At 35.1% G+C, this 22111-nt stretch overlaps 1 pseudogene; it reads left to right on the top strand.

Moving 5' to 3' along the window:
* The first annotated feature begins 20675 nt into the window (after positions 1-20675).
* Positions 20676-21835, top strand: LOC111551051 (annotated as a pseudogene).
* The last annotated feature ends 276 nt before the right edge of the window (positions 21836-22111 follow it).

The following is a 22111-nucleotide window of genomic DNA, read 5'->3' as shown; positions in this document are numbered from 1 at the left end:
AAGTTTATTGGATTAAGTGAGAATAAATAAAATAGGCTTTGGAAACTCTCGTCCCTACTTATTATACAACTGTTTCTCAGATCACTACTGACCTCCAAAACTATATGGGGAGGAAGTAGAAGCAGAGGGCAACTCTTTTGTAGTGTCATCTGTGAACTGTTTACTATTACCCTGAAACATTTTTGGGACCTTTTTTTACAGACACAACATGTTCCCCAGGAGAGGATATATTGTCATTCTGACAAATGTCCATCCAAGGAATGGGAAATTCATGATCCCTTCCACTAGAATTAAACTGTGAGTGTATTGATGCATGAAGAAGTAGTAGTAGAATAAAGAGGAAGTTGTATTTGTCTTTTTCACTATAAGAAAAAAATGCAAAATCAGGAAAAAAAATATATCTTGACTATTACTTTTACAAAGGCAGAAACAGCCTGTTTGCTATCTAATCAGTCCTGTTGATAAAATTCAGGCTGTACTGTTCTCTTCAGAGAGAGGCAAATGGGGGGAGTTATTAGATTTGCACCCTACTGCTGTTAGTAGAATGAACAAGACAGAGTAAAAGTCACAAGTGGAATTGTACTAGTATTTCCCCTATAATTAACCCAACACTTAGGTAGCCTTTAAAGTGAAAGGAGCCCTCCAAATGATGGAGGCACACAGGAGGTAATTATGTGCTTTCAATAAATGCCTGAAAGCTCACAATTTCTTTGGGGAGATACAATCTCTGGAAAGGCTTGCATTGTCACTCCAATTTCATTTATTATTTTAACAAATTGTATGTTCCGTGGAGGAACTTTATTTCCCAAAAAGATGAATGTATAATAAACCAATGCTTTATTTTAAAACTTATGGTGAGAGAAATTTCCATTTATTAGATAATTCCATTGTTTATAAAGAGTCTCTATTAAATTAGCTTAAGTTCCAAAAGATATTGCCACATTATTGTAGGTAGCTATTATAATTCTCAAATTTCTATTGTTATATTCTCTAGGACAGGGGTAAGCAAACTACAACTTCTAGGCCAAATCTGGCCTCCCACTTGTTTTATAAATAAAATTTTATTTAAACATAACCACTCCCATTCATTTACTTGTTGTCTCTGATTGTTTTTGCAACACAACAGTAGGGTTAAGTAGATATAACAGACTGTGTATCACATGAAGCCAAAAACATTTGCTCTCTGGCTCTTTACAGAATGAATTTGCTTATATTTCTTCTAGGATGTCAATATGTCTGCTTAAGTCACAGAAGGACAAATTTTAACATACCTTACTTCTATGGCCTGAATGTTTACGTACCCTGAGAATGCATTTGTTGAAATCGATCCCCAATTTGATAGTATTAGGAGGTAGAACTTTGGATGTGATTATATCATGAGGGTGTAACCTTTATTAATGAGATTAGTGCTTTTATATGGGGTTGAAGAGACCAGAGCTCCCCTTCTACCACGTAAGGATGCAGAAAGAAGATACATTCTGTGAACTGGAAAGCTGGCCCTCACTAGACACCAAATGTGCCAGTGTTTTGATCTTGGGCTTCCCAGCCTTCAGAACTTATAGCAGTCCAAAAAGATTGACACCCACCTGAAAGGTTAATTTTGTCCTAAAATAATCTTTCATGTAAGATCTGAAATATGACCTAAGTATTATCTGAGGAGTCAATGCTGATTTATTGGTGGTGGATACTGTGATCCTGTATTAAGAATGGATCTGAAGCCACATAAGAAAGATAACTGTGATTACTTAGTGCTATTTTCCATGGCTGTGAGCAGACAACCTTGTGACCAGAATTTGAAACTCTGCATAAACAAGACTGTGACATGTTTTGAAGGCCTTTACACCCTCCTCAGGTTTTAGAAATATTTCCACTGATGAGAGCTTTCAGATGAAATATTCTTATTTTATTTTGGAATTAGCATTTACCAGTTATGGAAATTTAAGTCTGGATAGAAAGGAAAGGAGTAACATGGTGATAGGATACCAGCCTTAGGCTTGTCCAAGTCTATAATATCAAAAGGTTAGTACACCATGTTTTATAGTATGTTATAATCAGGTAGCCAGCTCTCCCCTTGAGAAATAGGAGCAGGCATTATTATGTGGCCTTATTCCATTAAATATCATGTAAAGTAGCTGGGGAAATACAATTAAAAACAAAGTCATCCCCCAAGCCAGGATACCTCTTCACAAAGATAGAACAAGTATTAAGCATTATTATTGAATTAGCATTAAACCAGAATGTGACATAAATCACAATCAATCCACTGAAGATAATAAAAAGACAAATCTCATCTTCTTATATAGACAAGGAGATACAACCCATAAAATACATGTTTTTCAAGATAAACAATAACTAGTCCTCAAGTAAGAAGGCTTCACAGCATGTGATTCTTCCTAAATTCATTTGGTAATTAGGTTGACAGTCTGTGTTGGCAAATTGGCTTGAAAAATAAACTTCTCAAATTTTAAAAATGGGAGTAGATTTATAACTTGGAGTAAGAGGCCCCACGTAATTAGGCACCTATCCTCCCACAGGAACTGGAGAATGGGAGTGCTATTTTCCTTGATGATTACATTTTAAAGAGATGATCTTATATTAAAAAATGGTAAGGATTCTACTAAAAAAAAAACTGTTAGAACTAACAAACACATTAAGTAAAGTTGCAAGATAGAAAATCAGCACACAGAAACACTTGTTTCTTTTTTTAATTTTTATTTTTAGTTCTGGGGTACATGTGTAGGATGTGCCGCTTTGTTACATAGGTAAACGTGTGCCATGGTAGTTTGCTGCACCTATCAACCCATCACCTAGGGAGTAAGTCCAGCATGCATTAGCTATTTTTCCTAATGCTCTCCATCCCCTCAAGTCACCCTCTGATAGGCCCCAGTATGTGTTGCTCCCCTCCCTGTGTCCATGTGTTCTCATTATTCAGCTCCCACTTATAGATGAGAGCATGTGGTGTTTGGTTTTCTGTTCCTGTGTTAGTTTGCTGAGGATAATTGCTTCCAGCTTCATCCATGTCCCTACAAAGGACATGATCTCATTTCTTTTTATGGCTGCACAGTATTCCATGGTGTATATGTGTCACATTTTCTTTATACAGTCTATCATTGATAAGATTTGGGTTGGTTCCAAGTCTTTGCTATTGTGAATAGTGCTGCCACAAACATATGTATGAATGTGTCTTTATAGTAGAATGATTTATGGTCCTTTGGGTATATACCCAGTAATGGGATTGCTGGGTCAAATGGTATTTCTGGTTCTAGATCCTTGAGGAATCGCCACACTGTCTTTCACAATGGTTGAGCTAATTTACACTCCCACCAACAGTGTAAAAATGGTCCTATTTGTCCACATCCTCCTCAGCACTTGTTTCCTGACTTTTTAATAATCACCATTCTAATTGGCATGAGATGGTATCTCATTGTGGTTTTGATTTTATTGGTGTGTAGGAATGCTTGTGATTTTTGCACATTGATTTTGTATCCTCAGACTTTGCTGAAGTTGCTTATCAGCTTGAGATTTTGGGCTGAGACGATGGAATTTTCTAAATATACAATCATGTCATCTTCAAATAAAGACAATATGACTTCCTCTCTTCCTATTTCTCTTGCCTAATTGCCCTGGCCAGAATTTCCAACACTATGTTGAATAGGAGTGGTGAAGGAGGGCATCCTTGTCTTGTGCCAGTTTTCAAAGGGAATGCTTCCAGTTTTCGCCCATTCAATATGATATTGGAGGTGGGTTTATCATAAATAGCTCTTATTATTTTGAGATATGTTCCATCAATACCTAGTTTATTGAGAGTTTTTAGCATGAAGCGCTGTTGAATTTTGTCAAAGGCCTTTTCTGCATCTATTGAGATAATCATGTGGTTTTGTCATTGGTTCTGTTTATGTGATGGATTATGTTTATTGATTTGCATATGTTGAAACAGCCTTGCATCCCTGGGATGAAGGCGACTTGATCGCGGTGGATAAGCTTTTTGATGTGCGGCTGGATTCGGTTTGCCAGTATCTTATTGAGGATTTTCGCATCAATGTTCATCAGGGATATTGGCCTGAAATTTTCTTTATTTTGTTGTGTCTCTGCCAGGTTTTGGCGTCAGGGTGATGCTGGCCTCAGAAAATGAGTTAGGGAGTATTCCCTCCTTTTCTACTGGTTGGAATAGTTTCAGAAGGAACAATACCAGTTCCTCTTTGTACCTCTGGTAGAATTCAGCTGCTAATCTATCTGTTCCTTGGTTTTTTTTTTTTTTTTTTTGGTTGGTAGGCTATTAATCGCTGCCTCAATTTCAGAACTTGTTATTAGTCTATTCAGGGATTCGACTTCTTCCTGTTTTACTCTTGGGAGGGTTTATGTGTCCAGGAATTCATCCATTTATTCTATATTTTCTAGTTTATTTGCATAGAGGTGTTTATAGTGATCTCTGATGGTAGTTTGTATTTATGTGGGATCACTGATGATATCCCCTTTATCATTTTTTTATTGTATCTATTTGATTCTTCTCTCTTCTTTATTAGTCTGGCTAATGGTCTATCCATTTTGTCAATCTTAAAAAACCAGCTCCTGAATTCCTTATTTGAAGGGTTTCTTTTGTGTCTCTGTCTCCTTCAGTTCTGCTCTGATTATAGTTATTTCTTGCCTTCTGCTAGCTTTTGAATTTGATTGCTCTTGCTTCTCTAGTTCTTTTAATTGTGATGTTAGAGTGCCAATTCAAATCTTTTTTGCTTTCTCCTGTGGGCAGTGAGTGCTATAAATTTCCCTCTAAACACTGCTTTAGCTGTTTCCCAGAGGTTCTGGCACATTGTGTCTTTGTTCTCATTAGTTTCAAAGAACATATTTACTTCTGCCTTAATTCAGTTATTTACCCAGTAGTCATTCAGGAGGAGTTTGTTCAGTTTCTATGTAGTTTTGTGTTTTTGAGTGAGTTTCTTAATCCTGAGTTCTAATTTGATTTCACTGTGGTCTGAGAGACTGTTATGATTTCCATTCTTTTGCATTTGCTGAGGAGTGTTTTACTTCCAATTATGTGGTCAATTTTAGAGTAAGTGTGATGTGGTGCTGAGAAGAATGTATATACTGTTGATTTGGGGTGGAGAGTTCTGTAGATGTCTATTAAATCTTCTTGGTCCAGTGCTGAGTTCAAGTCCTGAATATCCTTGTTAATTTTCTGTCTCATTGATCTGTCTAATATTGACAGTGGGGTGTTAAAGTCTCCCACTATTATTGTGTGGGATTCTAAGTCTCTTTGTAGGTTTCTAAGAACTTGCTTTATGAATCTGGGTGCTCCTCTGCTGAGTGCATATATATTTAGGATATTTAGCTCTTTCTGTTGCATTGATCCCTGTACCATTTTGTAATGCTCTTCTTTGTCTTTTCTCATCTTTGTTGGTTTAAAGCCTGTTTTATTAGAGACTAGGATTTCAACACCTGCTTTATTATTATTATTATTATTATTATTATTATTATTATTATTATATTATATTTTTGCTTTCCATTTGCCCTCTATCCCTTTATTTTGAACCTATATTTGTCTTTGCACATCTCATAGCAATTCTATAAGCTATTCATCATAACCCCCATTTAATAGATTCAAAAAATGAGACTTGGAAAGATTAAATAATTATTTTACTATTACAGAGCTAGTAAATAGCAGAACAGAACTTAAAGTTGATTTAACTCAAGTCTGCACAGAGTCTGCTATCTCAAACAATTTTTTTTTTTTACCTGTATTACCTCTGCCTCCTAGCCAATCCATCACTCCATCTACCCTTTCAGTGCTCCGTAACTTATACCAGTAGACTATTAACCATCCTGTCTGAGAGGATATATCATGTAATAAAGTTAGCATAAGCTTTGGACTCACAAGTTTATGTCTGAAATGTACCTTTGCTGTTTGGTAGTTGGATTAAGTAGGCAAGTTATTTAACTTAGCCTCAGTTTCTTCATATGATAAAATGATGATAAAAAAACCACATCATAGGAAATGCCTGTAAACTTCCTGGTACATAATGAGGACTCACTTACAAAACTATAATTTTCAATTTACAATTAAAGCATTAAAAATTTAAAAACATAGCTATTACTATCAATAAAGATATTGGCAATCATTTTTTCTTTTAGTATTAAGTGGTTGCATTGATTGCCAAAGCCTGAACTAGTGAAGGAATGTGCTCACATAGAAGTTATTTCTGCGGCCAGGCGTGGTGGCTCAAGCCTGTTATCCCAGCACTTTGGGAGGCCTAAGTGGGCAGATCACAAGCGCAGGAGTTTGGGGCCAGCCTGGCCAACATGGTGAAACCCTGTCTCTACGAAAAATGCAGAAATTAACCGGGCATGGTGGCAGGCGCCTGTAATCCCAGCTACTCGGGAGACTGAGGCAGGAGAATTGCTTGAAATCGTGAGGCGGGGGTTGCAGTTAGCCAAGGTTGCACCACTGCAGTCCAGCCTGGGTGAGAGAGCGAGACTCCATCTTGAAAAAAAGAAAAGAAAAATGTTATTTCCAGAATGAAGATGAGGAGAATACTGAAGTTAGGATACTTGCAAGAAGTAGACGATATAGAGTTCAGAATTTAGAGAACTGAGCTATTAAGAAAAAAATCTGGAAGTTTAAACAGAGAAAGAAATGGAGAAAATAAGTACAGAGTTCTAAAGAACAAAATTGTTATAATCAAAGACATGAGCCCAGAAAGCTGAAGTGCTTCTTTGAACATTGGTGTTTGGAAGAACATTTAAGCAATCAATAAGTTTATTCTTTTTGAAAATCTCTGTAGGAAATAACCATAAATATAAAATATTTTTTAAATCCTAAGGTGTCTAACAAATAGTTATTAGTAATCACTTAGTTTGCACCTCTTTTTAATATTACTTATGACTGACTATTGAAATAAATTATGTTATATACAATTTATAGTAAAGTATGCAGGTATTAAATACTTTAAATGCATATTTTGAGAATAGATAGATTGTTAAATTTTGATATTAAAATACATTATTTACAAAAGTATAAACACATACATGAGAAGCATGTATGTCCTTCTCAAATATATATGGAAAAAAATAAAACTGTTAACAGTGGTTTATTTTCATGGTAGAATCATGAACAATTTTTTCACTCTTTTCTGTGTGTGTGTGTGTGCACGCACACGCATGTGCATGATGTCAAAATTTCCATAAGAAACAGGCACTTTATAAAGAAAAATAATCTTTATTTAGAAAGGATCTGCCCTGTGCTGATGTGCACAAGCCTCCTATGCTCCTTTTGTTCCTCTCACAAGATCAGCTAATGTTTACCACTGTGGCACTAAAGGATGCAAATATTTACTTCTTAAACAGTAGGAAGGCCTTTCAAGACACTCCTTGGTTGTAGGTTCTCTTACAGTTAGCTGATTAAGACTTGTGTGCCCATAAAAAGTGTAGAAATTAAAGAAGAGGCCTGAAAATATATTCATAATTAGAAGGGGAACCAGGGTTGTGTTTGGGACATGATTAACTGGTAATCAGTAAAGAACAAACTGATTATTAGCCATTCAATTCTTGTTGTTCTTAGGGGATTCCACTCAGTGGTCTAATTAAATTGAGCTTGAAGTCTTCACATCTCCATTCAGTGGCAATTTCATTATAATATTCAGTTCTTTGCATGAGATTTGCCTTACCCCTCTTTAATCATATGTTTTGCATTTGTGTAGCACCTTCCTTGATTAGTTTCTCTACAGGATTAGCTCTTGATAACTGCACGGTTTATGGAAGCAAATGTCACATATAAGACAATCTGGATATTAAAGTTTATTGCCAGTCTTGGAATTTTTTAAAAGGAAAATCAAACAAAAGATATGTACTTGTTTTAATTAAAATTGCTTTCTTTGCTTTCTGAATTATTTGTTTGGCTCTCAATATTTTATAGAGATAAGATTTCAGAACAAAAATTAAATGACTCCAGGGAAATAGAAAAATGTTTTACATTTTCAACTGAAACTCAAGAGAATTTTTGTTAATTACATTATATCCATCATATAGTTTGCCTTCTAGATAGCAGTAAAAGTTTTAGGCTCTAGGCTACTGCTTATATCATTAGAAATGTCAGTGCTGTAACATGCAGCAGAGGAGCTCTAGATATGTATATTTCACATATGTATTTGGTGACAAAGCATTTGTGTTGGCTATATAATTCCCGATAACCTAATTCAAGTACCAGTTTTAAATTCATACTCTCCATCATAAGCTTAGGTAGGCAAAGTGGGCTGATGCTAAACATATAGAATAGTATAATAATTATGATTTGTTATAAGAGAGATAAGCAAACCTGTTATAGATTTTAGATACCACTAAGTTTTCTGTGTTTAATTAGTAATAAACAAAATAATCTGGTAACATTTTCCAGTGCCAGATCCTTATTTAAAGTCACAATCTTAAATTTATCCCATTTTTAAACTTCCAAGAAGTAGTATATCTTAACAATGCTTTCTATAAGCTGATAAGTAGGCCATCAAGAAAAAAAACTCAGAACTACTTTCAAAATTGCTTGGATTTTCAACATTTCAGTATATATGTAGAGTTTATCCATCAACAACAGTTATATATGTATGTGTGTGTGTGTGTATAGATATATTCAATAACATTTAATAGACACTACACACAACGTATATTTCAAAACAGTTTTGCTTGACTAGGTTACAATTTTGTTTATGGGCATTTTGGTAATAAATTAATTTTTACTTGAAATGGACTACTGAAAATAATTGAAAACATATAGCTAAATTTTATGCAAAAGACTATATACTCAACATATTTACAAGAATGTGGTAATGATATAAGTGAATATTGATGATTCGGAAGTGATTTTAATCTGTAGAACATATGCTATTGTAGAAAAATATGAAAACAATTCCAGTTATTTGTTGTAACAGGGTTTGATTTTTGGATTATGAATCCATTATTTAAGTTATAATAATTACTCAAGCCATAAGGCAAAATTATTTAATAGATTCTAAATTAAAATAAATAGTAAGATATATACTATAGCAAGGCTATTATTTTCATCCAGACAGGAATTGTAGCAGTATTTCTCATGTCTATATTTCCAGCACATAGTTAAATGATTACACAGAATAATCATGGGGCACAGAAGCAAACATTCTGAAAGATATTTAAATCTATCTTAAAATTCATTCTTGCTACTTAATCAAAGTTGATTCTTAACTGGGGGCATAACCCCACTGTCTCCTGCCTATGTCCAATCTCGAGAAGTATTTGATATTTCCTTGACCACTTCTCCAAAACACCCTCTCATCAGCCTTCATTGTTGAATTTAGCACCAATTCTTCCAGCAAAGAGTATAGGTTTGAAAATTAGAAGCTAAGGTTAAAGAACAGGTTGTCTAAAACCATTTAAAATGATTTATGTTATAAAGAGATTTCTTTAGCAGCTGTTTGAACCTGGACAATTTACCAACGTGACTTCTAGTTCCAGCAAAACAAAGCAACATTAAGTAACTTATGGGTTGCTTAATCAAAAAATTAATTAAGTACTACATATAAGAGGTGTTAAATAAGTAGCTTTTACTAAATAAGTAGGTATCATCATCTTTATGATCTTAGTTATCTTTGTCATCATCATTGCTGTTGGTTTTTCCTAGATCTGGAATACCTAGTTCCCATTGTTGCATGAAATATTCTATTTTTCAAAAAGAAGCACACAGCTATGCTTTCTAGACATATACCCAAATATCTCCAGAATTTGTTTGTTTTTGGAGACAGGATCTCACTCTGTTGCCTAGGTTGGAGTGCAGTGGTGCAGTCACAGCTCATTGCATGCTCAAACTCCTGGCCTCAAGTAATTCTCCCACCTCAGCCTCCCAGTGCTGGGATTACAGGGTTGGGCCACAACACCCGGCTGCCAGGATTTTTTTTTTTTTTTTTTAAAGAAATTATTTTCTTTCCCACCTGTGTAACAGAAATACAATTCTAACAGCTCTCACTCTCGCGCTCTCTCTCTCTCCTTCTGAAACAGGGCCTTGTTTGGGCAAACAGGCTGGAGTGCAGTGGCATGATCATACCTCATTGCAGCCTCAAAATCCTGGGCACAGGTGATCCTTCCTTCTGCCTCAGCTTCTCCAATAACTAGGACAATAGGCGGACACCACCATGCCCAGCTAAATTTTATTATTATTGTTATTGCTATTAATATTATTATTTAGTGGTGACAAAGTCTCACTGTGTGGCCTGGACTGATCTCAAATTCCTATCCTCAAGCAATTCTTTCACCTCGGCCTCTCAAAGTGCCGATATTATAGATGTGAGCCAGTGGGCCTGGCCCCATTCTAATAATTTTAGTAGTAGTCACACACTTCCTTGAAAAATGTTTTAATTATGTCTCCAGTGTTTATCACACTAGATAATGTTTTATCTATGTCAATAAATTGTGCATTTGTATGGGTATGGCTACCTACTATTTGCTTAATTATTTTAAATTTCTCCCAATCACCTAACTGTGTACTATGGGAAATATTTGAAACTTGTCAAATATTGCACTGTGAAATATTGAACCTTGTTAAATACTATGATAGCAATAATTTCTGTGGTTTTGTGTACCCTGATAAATATGTGCATAGAGAATAGTCAATGCAACCACTAGATGTGTCTAGAGTTAAGATAACTTTTTTTTGAGATATTCTTTAAAATCTTTTAAAAAAACTTTAAGTTCAGGGTACACGTTCAAGATGTGCAGATTAGTTACATAAGTAAAGTGTGTCATGAGAGTTTGTTGTACAGATTATCACCCACGTATTAAATCTAGTACCCCTTAGTTATTTTTCCTGAATTTTTGCCTCCTTCCTCCCTTCACCCTCCACCCTCTGGTAGGCTCCAGTGCATGTTGTTCCCCTCTATGTGTCCATGTGTTCCCATCACTTAGCTCCCACTTATAAGCGAGAACGTGCCATATTTGATTTTCTGTTCCTGTGTTAGTTTTCTAAGGATAATGGCTTTCAGCTCTATTCATGTCACTACAAAGGACATGATCCCATTCTTTTATATGGCTGCATATTATTCCATGGTGAATATGTACCACATTTTCTTTATCCAGTCTATGACTGATGGTCATTTAGGTAGTGCTGCAATGAACATATGAATGCATGTGTCTTTATAATAGAATGATTTATATTTCTTTGGATACGTATCCAGTAATGGGATTGCTGGGTCAAATGGCATTTCTATATGTAGGTCTTTGAGGAATTGCCGCACTGTTGTCCACAATGGCTGAACTAATTTACACTCCCACCAACAGTGTAAAAGCATTCCTATCTCTCCACATCCTCTCCAGCATCTGTTGTTTCCTGAGTTTTTAGTAATAGCCATTCTAACTGGTGTGGGATGTTATCTCACTGTGGTTTTGATTTGCATTTCTCTAATGATCAGTGATGCTGAGCATTTTTTTATGATTATTGGCCGCATGTACGTCTTCTATTGAGAAATGTCTGCTCACGTCATTTTCCCACTTTTTAAAGGGTTTTTTTTTTTTTTTTTTTTTTTTTTGTCGTTGTTGTTCTTGTAAATGTCTTTAAGCTCCTTATACGTGCTGGATATTAGACCTTTGTCAGATGCATAGGTTGCAAAAATTTTCTACCATTCTGTAAGTTGTCTGTTTACCCTGTTGATAGTGTCTTTTGCTGTTCAGAAGCTCTTTAGTTTAATTAGATCTCATTTGTTAATTTTGGCTTTTGTTGCAGTTGCTTTTTGCATCTTCGTCTTGAAAACTTTGCCCATGCCTATGTCCTGAATGGTATTGCCTAAGTTGTCTTTCAGAGTTCTTATAGTTTTGGGTTTTACATTTAAATCTTTAATTCATCTTGAGTTAATTTTTGTATATGGTATAAGGAAGGGGTCCAGTTTCAATTTTTTGCATATAGCTAGCCAGTTATCCCAGCACCGTTTATTGAATAGGGAATCCTTTCCTCATTGTTTTTGTCAAGTTTGTCCAAGATCAGATAGTTATAGGTGTGCAGTTTTATTTCTGGGTTCTCTATTGTGTTCTATTGGTCTAAGTGTGTGTTCTTGTACCAGTGCCATGGTGTTTTGCTTACTGTAATTCTGTAGTATAGTTTGACGTCAGGTAGTATGATACCTCTAGCTTTGTTCTTTTGCCTAGAATTTCCTTGGCTATTCAGACTCTTTTATGGTTCCATATGCATTTTAAAATAATTTTTTTTTAGTTCTGTAAAGAATATCAATGGTAGTTTGATAGGAATAGCATCAAATCTATAAATTACTTTGGACAATATGGCCATTTTAACGATATTGATTTTTCCTATCCATAAGCATGGAATGTTTTTCCATTTGTTTGTGTCATTTCTGATTCCATTGAGCAGTAATTTGTAGTTCTCCTTTTATTAATATTTCCCCTCCCTTGATAGCTGTATTCCTAGGCATTTTATTCTTTCTGTGACAATTATAAATGGAAGTTCATTCATGAATTGACTCTCAGCTTGACTGTTGTTGGTGTATAGGAATGCTAGCAATTTTTGCACATTGATTTTGTACCCTGAGACTTTGCTGAGGTTGCTTATCAGTTTAAGAAGCTATTGGGCTGAGATGATGAGGTTTTCTAGATATAGGATTATGTCATCTGCAAACAGGGTTAGTTGGACTTCCTCTTTTCTTATCTGAATGCCCTTTCTTTCTCTTGCCTGATTGCTCTAGCCAGAACTTCTAATATTATGTTGAACAGAAGTGGTGAGAGAGGGCATCCTTGGGAATAACATGCTTTCAAGAGCATTTATCAAATATATACAGAGATGAAAACACAGCTTAGTAAGAACCTGAAGTGCCCTCTTTAGTTGAATTTTAATCTTGACATTTCAACTTAACTCAACATACAGCTTGTTTCTTTAGGATTACTACATCTTTGAATTATTGATTATAAAATCTACTTTGAAATATTATACCACTTAACATATAATGCAACATTCTACTTGTACTTAGCTTTCCCCATTCTTTGTGCTAATGTTTTGTGTAATTTTCTAAATGCTACAATTCCTAAAATGCTTTGTTATTATTTATAATTTAAATTATAATTTCATTTCCTTTACTGTGCTTTAATTGTTCTAATTTCTATTGACATGTTTATGAGTTTACTTATCCTTTTTCGTTGTTTCCAATTTTGTTAAGTAAATGAAATAAATTTTTGAATGCAGGTATTTTATTTTTCAGTTTTACAATTTTTATTTGATTTTTTATATATAGTCTCTATTTCACACCTTGCACATCTCTTTACTCCTTATATCTGTCTTTTCCCATAAAATATTTAACTTATGTATACATTTTTTAAGTTCTTAGATGCTAATTCCAAAAATGGAATCATCTGAAAGTATCTTCTTTCTTGACTGTTTTTCATCTTGTTTATGAGTCACAGTCATCTGTCATACACATTTTCTTATGTCATATATATTTTCTTATATTGGGGACATTGTTCTTAAAAAGAATGATGGAGATCTAAGTGAATTTTCATTTTGTTTTGCTTATTTTCCAGGGAATTGTAAAGACGAGTTGCTTATAGTTCAGATTTGCCCTTACATGAAGTTGAGTTAAAATTGGGCCAAAATTTAAATTAGATTGACTTTTTCTGTGATTTGTCCAACCTGCAGTTCCCATACTTCTGCCATTTGACTTTGTCTGTTTGAGCTGGGAATAGATTGGACACATTGTTTCAGATTATTTTGGTTTACTTTTGAATTCCATTCTAGCAGGGCTCCAGAACCCAAGTACTGCATCACTATGCAGGGATATGTAATTTTCTCAGTTTTCTAGTTCTTTCCTCAAACCATTTCCCCCCCCCCCAACAACAGTAGCATAAGGATAGAATAAGAAGTGTTGGGCTGAGAAATTTATTGTATTTGGAGCTCTTTCTCCTTCTCGTACATTTTATCAGCTAATACTCTTGCATAAAGGTCAGCTGACTTTTTCTGTCTCTGAAAATTCTCTCTCTCTTCCAATGGAAGTTCTGCCCCTTCATCCATCTGTACTCTGACTATGTGATGACCCAAGTTTGGAAGTTGCCATAGCTCTCAGCTCACTTTTAAAGTACTAGTTTCTCAATGGAATTCACCTTGTATCCTCTGCTCTTTGATAGTATCACAGAATCTGTGGTTTTAATTTTATCTAGTATTTTTAGGGGTGAAGGTATTTTGTACCTTTCCATATGTTGATCGACAGCAGAGTCTGAACAAATGTAACTCTAATATAATTTTAAAAAAGTATGTAACCCTTGAATTTTACTTTTCTTTCTTTTTTTTTTTTTTCCTAAAGGGAAACAGAGGAAAAACGGAGCCAGAAGACAAGTGCTTACGCTTTCTGGACTCTAACATGAGGGCTCAGGACACGTGTCATAAAATTAGTCAATTTATTCTTTGCTTGAGAATTTGAGTATCAGAAGAGTCTAAGGTAGAGAGGCACAAATACTTTTGGTATTTGTGGTGACTTCCAGTGTACAATGGCAATGGCATCATGGTGACATCCAGTGTCCAGTAGCTGTGATGTCTCATGTGGACTGATTCTGTGATGTGACTGCAATAGAAATTCTTGGAGCTTAGCTTCTTTAAATTCCCACCTATTTCCCTAATTTAGTTTTCCCACCTACAGTATACACTGCCAATTGTTCTGGGTTTTTTTTTTCCCCCCCCCCATTTCACTTAGAACAAGATTTTGGTTTCGTTTGTATATGTATATATTTTGATTTGAGTAACTAAAAAATGTCTTTTCTCCTTTAATAATACCTATTTTTTAAATTTAAATTCTGTAAAATTAAATAAAATAGCACACTTAAATTGCATAACATGTACTGGCATAGAATGAGTACTCTGCCAAACTGATTTCCCTGTTTCCTCACAGATCTATATGCTCTTATTCTATTTCTTTTGTATCTACATCAGAGCTAACCACACTGTTGAATACAGTTGCTTTTTCATATATACTTGTTAAATGAAAGAGTAAATTGTGTACTGAGGATGATATACTGAACTCATCTTGCCTCTAAGTAGTAGGTATTTTCCTACTCTTTCAAATGAGAGCAAACAGGTAAAATTTAGGACTGTGAAGAATATAAAAGGTTATAGATATGGTAATATATTGATATTATCACTGATCAGTTTGGAAATTATATATTCATATAGATATATTAATTGATTTATATAATTTGTTTCTACCTACCCATTTAAAATAACTTGAAATAGCTCTGTGAATCAGAGAACATGTCTGAGTCTCACATACAAGTGAGTAAAGCAATGTTCCTTGAGCAGAAATTTTGTGGACATGTTTAATTTTTTTTAATTTTGTAGAACCAGTGATTAAAATAAATTATCCATAATTTAAATTTTTACTAAATCTTATGTAAGGCAGTATTTAAGAACATGTGAATTACAGCGCTAGTTGTCATTATGAAGAAAAAATTCACTCTCATATCATTAGATTTTTAATAAATTTTTAGACTATTAACTAAAATTATTACTCACAATTCAGTATAGTCTTAGCTAATATAACATCCCATGTCAAACAGAATATTGCCTCACTTGGCTTTCTAAGAATGTTGGTGTCTACAGGTCTTCTGTATTAATTTTTTTTAAAAAGGAAACAACTTCATTCCAAAGATACTGCCTCCAGGAGTTTTAATGATTTATTATGTATAAGTCAAAGAGAAATTAAAGCTATTTTTCAGCCAGTTATGACAGTGAGAGGGGAAAACACCCAGTTTTGCTTTGCAGTTTTTCCAGATCCCCAGTTTGTCTGTGTTTAAGTAGGTCTAGTCGTTGTTCCTAGACAAATAAACAAAAATGAGAACATTTACAGCTATTGGTCTTATAAGACAAGTAGTATTCCATCATCACGAAGGTCCCTGGGAAACCATTTAAACAGCTTTATTGATTTTTCCCATGTTGGTGCATTTAGTTCAAACAGCTCCCAAGAAACACCACTGTACTTAAGCTAGGATTCTTTGACAACTAGTGAAAAAACTACCAACCCATGAGTTGCTTTTACTTTTCTTTCTGATTATGCAGATCAAAACTAACACTGATGTTGTAATATGAAGTTTAGAAGTACAAGAAGTTTGAAGCAATTTTTAAATTTACTTTATATTTAGAGAAGTTTTAGGTTCACAGCAAAATTGAGTGATAAGCACAGAGAGTTTCCATATATTCCCTCTCCACACATGTATAACCTACCCCATTACAAACATCTCCTGGCTGAGTGGTACACTTGTTGCAATTGATGTGAACCCACATTGACATATCCTTATCATAAAAAGTCAATAGTTTATATTAGGGCTCACTTTTGGTGGTACGCATTCTATGGATTTAGACAAGTATATAATGACAAGTGTCCACCATTATAGTGCATACAGAAAAGTTTCACTGCCCTAAAAGTTTGTGTTCCACCTATTAATGCCTCATTTCCTCTAAGTCCCTGGCAATCACTCATCTTTTTATATCTTGGACTTATACAATGTGTAACTTTTTTGTGGATTGGACACTTTCACATAATATGCATTTAAGGTTTCTCCATTTCTTTTTGCAGCCTGGCATCTCATTTCTTTTTAGTGCTGAAAAAAATTCCATTATCTGGATGTACCGAAGTTATTTTATCCATTCATCTTCTGAAGCACATCTTGGTTGCTTCTAAGTTTTGACAATTATGAATAAAGATGCTATAAACATCTGTGTGCAGGATTTTGTGTGTATTTAAGTTTTCAATTCACTTGGAAACCAAAGAATATGATTTCTGAATTGTATGGTAAGAGTATGTTTAGTTTTACAAGAAATTGCCAAACTGTTTTCCAAAGTGGTTGCGCCATTTTGCATCCCCACCAGCAATAAATGAGAATTTCTATTGCTCTGTCTACATCTTTATAAGCTTTTGGTATTGAGTGCTCTGGGTTTTGGCCACTTTAATTGGTATGTGGTGGTATGTCATTGTTGTTTAAATGTGCAGTTCCCTAATAACATATGATGGTAAGCATCATTTTATGGCTTGTCATCTGCAGATCTTTGCTGAGGTGTCTGTTTAGATCTTTCACCTATTTTTAAGTTGGATTGTTTCTTACTGTTAAGCTTTAAGAGTTCTTTGTATATTTTTGTTAATAGTCCTTCACTAGGTATGACTTTTGTAAATATTTTGGTCTCAGTCTATGGTTTCTGTGACATGTCTTCCGATTATTTTAAAATTTGAAGCAAATTTTAATTTACCATTTTATTTTGGCAAATGTCAAATATATATGAAAGTAAAACGCAAGGGAAGCCCGTTGGTATATATCATATCAACTTATGTTTCATCAATGCACCCTCATATTCTATCCTCCTCCTTACTCTATGAAATTACTTTGAAAATGCAAGGCTTAATTTAATGTCAGCTGTAAAAGTTTCAGAATTTATCTCTAAGAACTTTTTTGAAACTATCATTATTATGTAATTACAGCTTATAAAACTGGACTAAATTCTTTATATCATCAAGTATCTAGTTCAGAGTTCTCTTATAAGTATTTTTTGTTTGCTTAACTTTTTAAAAATATTTGATTATTTCAAGTTGATATTCAAAGTTCAAACATAAAATTTAATCAACATGTCTTCAAAGATTATCTTAATGTGTATTCGTTCCTGCAGTTTTTCCTGTCCTCTTGCAATGTATTTGTTGAAAGCAACTTGGCCGTTTGTATTTTTTGTATTTAGATCTAGAAGCTCTATCTGCTTCAGGTTTGATTTCTTTCTTAAACAAATATACTCCAGGTATAGTTGGATGCTGGTTAATAAAGAGTACCAAAAAATTTCTAGTTATCTCTCCTTTTAGTAATGTAATTTTCAATTTCTCATCATGAATTAATGAAATGGTGAAGCTATGTATTTTGTTTTTAATTATAAGATAGACTATATGTGTAGAGAGAAACTTGACTTCACCATTTTGTTACTGTGACATACATTCATATAGGAAATAATAGAGTGATTATTTCCTCAGAATATTTCGCTGGCTTTGTAACATCTTTGAAATGTGACCATTAGTAGGTTTTTGTTTGGTTTTATCTATATGATCATTAAAATTGCAATATATTTAACATGTTTCAACTCACTGCAATGATTCTTTCAATGAATATTTAATTTTTTTCTTTTTTGGTCATAGGGATTTCTTCCAGTTGGCTCCTGAGTTCTTTTGACTCAATCCTAGTAGTTTTGGAAGCTTCTTTGGTTTCTGCTATGAAAAAATGAACAGGCTTACCTTACGTATTTCATGCCTGGAATCAGTCATCTATCCAAGGAACTCTGGCTACTTTTAATGGAATACGGTATCGAAATGCCAGTATTATTACACCGATGCTCATTGTTACTAGGTTGGTCATTGTGTTTAGGATTTTTCAATAGAAAAAAACTAAGAAATAGGTGTTATTGTTATTTTTAAGACAAAATAATTAAATTCACATTTAGGAATTTTCATTATGTCTTTGATTCAGTATTTATATTTTTTCTCTTGATTTGAAATATTTCCCAATGACACTAGAATTATTACTTACATATTTTATTATTTATTTTTTGAGACAAAGTCTCACTCTGTCACTGAGGCTGGAGTGCAGTGGGGTGATCTCAGCTCACAGCAACCTCTGCCTCCTGGGTTCAAGAGATTCTCCTGCCCCAGTCTCCCGATTAGCTGGGATTACAGGTGCCCACCACCATGCCCAGCTAATTTTTGTATGTTTAGTAGAGAGAGAGTTTTACCATGTTGGCCAGGCTGGTCTCAAACTCCTGACCTCAAGTCATCCACCTGCCTTGGCCTCCCAAAGTGCTGGGATTGTAGGCATGGCATTACTTATATATTTTAACACAGACAAATGTTTTTCACACACAAATAAATTAGAATGACTGTACCAATATTATTACAACTTAAAACAACATATATTTATTCTCACAATTTCCATGGGTCAAGAGCCTAGGCATGGCATGGGTGGTTCCTCTATGCTCAGAGTGTAACAGGCTGTAAAAACTACTAGCTTGCCTGCATTCTTATCTGGAGAGCCACTCACTTCTAAGCTCATTCAGGTATCTAACAGATTCTTTATCTTTCAGCTGTATGGAAAAGAGCCCAGCTTTCTTCTGGCTGCTGCCTGAAGGCTTCCTGATGTTCCTTTTGAATTCATAAACAGCAAACGCAGAGTCTTCAACTTCAGGGAGAGCCCAGTCCCTTTTTTTTAAAGAGATTTCACTTAGGTCAGGTCTACTCAGGATAATCTATTTGATTAATCTGAGACCTTAATTACATCTGCAAAATCCTTTCACTTTTACCATATTCTATCCCTAGAAGCAAACCATAGTTTCCACCCACATTAAAGGAAAATGGATTATTCAGAATAATAGCACCAGGGGGAGAGGATCACTGGGGCCACTTTAGTACTCTATTTGCCCCAGGGATAATAATGTCTTTAAAAAACTTATTGTTATAATAAATTATGTAGCATAAGTAAGCACTTGTCAGAGCCTGTACCTGAAATACAGTTCAGGTATGAAAAATATTAGACCATGTTGTGGTGGGGGTTGGGCAAGGGTGGAGGCAGGGGTCTGATGGTGAAGAAGGAATTAAATATAACACCTCCTGGAACTTTGACTCAAATTTCAGAAAGAGAGATACACAGAAGATTTAGTGTAAAAATAGATCAGAATGTATGAGACAATAGATGTCAGCACACAAGACATTTACACTTTTCAAAAATATTAACTCAAAATTAATAACAGACCTAAATATAAAATGCAAAATAAAATTCCCAGATGATAAGTGGAGAAAAATTTTGGTGTTGTGATGACTTTTTAGAAATAACACCAAAGGCAAGATCCATGACAAAAAGAATTAGACTTCATTAAAATTTAAAAATTCTGCTCTGTAAAAGAAACTGTCAAGAGAAAGACAAGGCATAGATTAGAAGAAAGCATTTACAAAAGATATACCTGGTAAAGGACTACTACCCAAAATACACAAAGATCACCTAAATCTCAACAATAAGGAAAACATCCCTGTTAAAATATGGGCCAAATACCTTAACACACACTTCACCAAAAAAGATATTAGATGGAAAGTAAGCATAGGAAAAGTTGCTCCACACCATATGTCATCAGGGAAATGAAAATTAAAACACTGAAATATCACTGCATGCCTTTAGAATGGCCAAAACCCAGAACCCTGTTTACACGGAATGCTCACAAGGACACAGGGCAACAGGAATTCTTATTCGTTGCTGCTGGGAGTGCAAAATGGTACAGCTACTTTGGAAAACAGTTTGGCAGTTTGTCACAAAACTTAGCATACTCATATATATAATTCCGAAATCATGTTTATTACTATTTACCCAAATGAGTTAAAAATTTAAATACACTAATTGGCATGGCAGTGTCCAGGGCTGGTGCCCCCCATGGAGGCATGGGGAAGCTGCATATGATGCCCTTGTGTTTCAGAAAAGCACAGAGCAACATTTTGTAGAGAAGATTGAGAAGTACTGGAAAACAGTACAATCAAGTGCTTTTTATAAATGCTTGAATTTGTTCCTGCACAAGTCCTGTGGGGTACTTAACTCTAATCTGATCAAGCATTTTTACGGATGGCTCAGATATAGACATACCAGGGTTTCACAAAGCAGGGGCAGATGATACTTGTTAGATGATCCTGCTACCAGGGACAGAGCTGGTCTGGAGGCTGCTACAGCTCTACAGACACTTGCTGCTGGCAGCTGCCGACCAAGGGCATGCAGAAGCATTATAAGCATGCTGTCAGGCAGAGTTTCCAGCTTCATTCAGATGAAGACAACCCTGAGAGAATCCAGTAGATGATTTAAAAAGCCATTGAAGATGCTGACTGGGTCATGAACAAATATATATATACACACACATATAATATATGTATAATATATGTTATATATTTTATTATATATTTACATATATAACATATAATATATATTTTATTATGTTATATGTTATGTTTATTATGTTTATATATGTTATACATATTATATATAACATATATATTAATATTATATATATAAAATATAAAAAACTGAGAACCTAGAGAGTGAGCTGTGCTAAAGACATTGGAAGCTGAGAACCCTCTCTTCTGGAGCTTACCAGCAACAGTGGTAGTTTTGAAAGATCCACTGGCATCGTCGGAAGAAAGAGGAAGAAATCACGGGAGGAGAAGCTGACCTTGCTCAGAAGGCCCTTCTCGCCAGAGTCTTGTTTCCAGCATCATTTATGTTTGCACTTCTAGTTTGTTATGATGTGAAACTTGAGGAAAATGTGTTTTTTTGTTGTTGTTTGTGTTTTTAAAGTTTTTGTTTGTTTGTTTGTTTTCTTTCATCTGAAAGTGATTCGTTGATTCTGGAGGTCTCTTTACTATTCTTTGAGTCCCAGAGCAGGTGTCCTCTCAGGTACAAGGAAAAAAGCATAGATAGGTTTTAGAACCAGAAAGATCTGGAGTTGAATCCCAGCCCAGTGGCTTTTCAAGGGTATTGTCTTCAAACTCACCTTCCTCCTTTGTGAGAATAAAATAAGATGAAGTTGAAGCGCCTCACACAGAATATGGCACAAGGTAATGCCTGTAAGTGTCCTCTCTCAGGATGCCGCCCTGCCCTGCCCCTTCCTCTGCTCGCACAGTGTTTTGCACATCTCTGCTCCAGCATGCACTGTGTTGGGTCTTAGTTATTTGTTTGTAAGCTTATCCTGTTCCTGCTTGTAGCCCCTAAACCCTCAGAGTTGTCACACACTAAGCAGTCTGCCAAGGAGCTGCTCTTCCTGACCACTGTATCTCCAAGCCCAAGGAGGTAGAAACCCTGGGCCTTGCCTTCCAGGAGTTAACGGTGTCCTTGAAGTGGTGCAATACATACTGTGTGAATCAAGGAAGAACGCCAGAGCAGCTGTGGTGGACACTGGCCTTTTCAGGTTTCTGTGCACCTGTAATCTGTCTCAGCCGGATCTTCCCTGCCTTGCCACCATGGTGGAAGAATGGAAGGGAAAGAGAGTAGGAAGGTGGGCTCGGGGAGAATTGGACAGAGTCAGCCAGAAGATACAGAGAGAAGCCTCACTAGGACTTGAGTATTCCCC

The sequence above is a fragment of the Piliocolobus tephrosceles genome, chromosome 8, assembly GCF_002776525.5.
Source record: "Piliocolobus tephrosceles isolate RC106 chromosome 8, ASM277652v3, whole genome shotgun sequence".
Taxonomy (NCBI): domain Eukaryota; kingdom Metazoa; phylum Chordata; class Mammalia; order Primates; family Cercopithecidae; genus Piliocolobus; species Piliocolobus tephrosceles.
This window is presented reverse-complemented; position numbering and strand designations above follow the sequence as displayed.